Source organism: Entamoeba invadens (genome assembly GCF_000330505.1).
Source record: "Entamoeba invadens IP1 unplaced genomic scaffold scaff_1105074726679, whole genome shotgun sequence".
Taxonomy (NCBI): Eukaryota; Evosea; order Mastigamoebida; family Endamoebidae; genus Entamoeba; species Entamoeba invadens.
The window spans coordinates 21,455-22,772 of NW_004440319.1; positions in this window are offsets into that span (position 1 = coordinate 21,455).

Here is a 1,318-nt window from a genome sequence, read left to right on the forward strand (position 1 = left end):
TAATGGGGAAATATTTATTAAATATTTTAAATTCTTCATTGAAGCATTCACAACGGATGGAAGCAGAATTGTATTTGTCATGGACAATGCTTCAGTCCACAAAGATGACATTGTTCAACTTGCAGAAGACAGAGGGTGCAAAGTGTTGTTCAATGCGCCTTACTCACCAGAGTGCAACCCTATAGAAAACGTATTTGGAATATGGAAAGTCCGAGTTGGAAAATTGAATAATGTGACTATAGCAGATATGATTGAAAACATCTCAAAGTGTTTTGATGAAATTAGTCCAATTGAAATAAGACGAATTGTAATGAATTTTATTAATATTGTTTCTGTGAAAGTTTTTGCAATGGAAGATCTTTAACTGGTTTTTAATTGTTTGTGTTTATTGTTTTGAGAATTCAAACACAGTTTTGAAACAAATAATTAAAAATTTGAAACAAAAAAACAAGTTTTTTCAACAATTAGTCATAATTATTGTAAAATAAATCATTTAATGAAACAATTATTCATTAATTTGAAACAATTAATTATTGTTTTGAAACGGTGTTGATTAAAGGTACATTTTTATCATTATTTTGAAAAATAACATTATAATTTTGAAAAAATTATTAAACAAAATGAAACTAACTGTATCATAAAATGATAAATACAATTCAAAACATTAAAATAATTATCTTGTTTATTAAATTTATATCATGTTTAGTATTTAGACAACACCACAACTATTATGATTAATTTAACAGTTGTGCCTTTATTAATATTTAATTATCAACAATTTTAAGTTCTGACTCGTGGATCACACATACGTGCATATATAATATTAAAATCGATTTCCTGTGGTCCAAGGGTTAACAAAGAAACCGTAATAATTGTATGTAATTATTTGTGTTTTATGCATGACTGTATATTTGTGTTTAAACAAGCCAATGACAAGTGGGTTGCTCTTAAAATAAACTCGTTAATGATAAGTTTACATACATAAAAACATAACAAACTGTTTAAATGTGTTACAAATTAATATGAGTTCATTTTTATTTGAATTTAAAAAATTAAAATCAAACTAAAACGATTCGAAATGTTGAAAATATAACAAGGAAAAACAAAAAGAGAAAAAATGTAATACAAAATCGAGCAGAAAATGATGAAATAAAAGTTACAATAATTGCTATGTATAGTAAAGTTATGAGTATTTTTTTAATTGATAAAGTTGATATCACAGCGTGTGACTATTTCAACAATACTATTTTATCAAAACTATCGTCATTTTTTTGTTAAAACAACAAAATTTTTAAAAACCACAAAAAGTTAGTTAAGT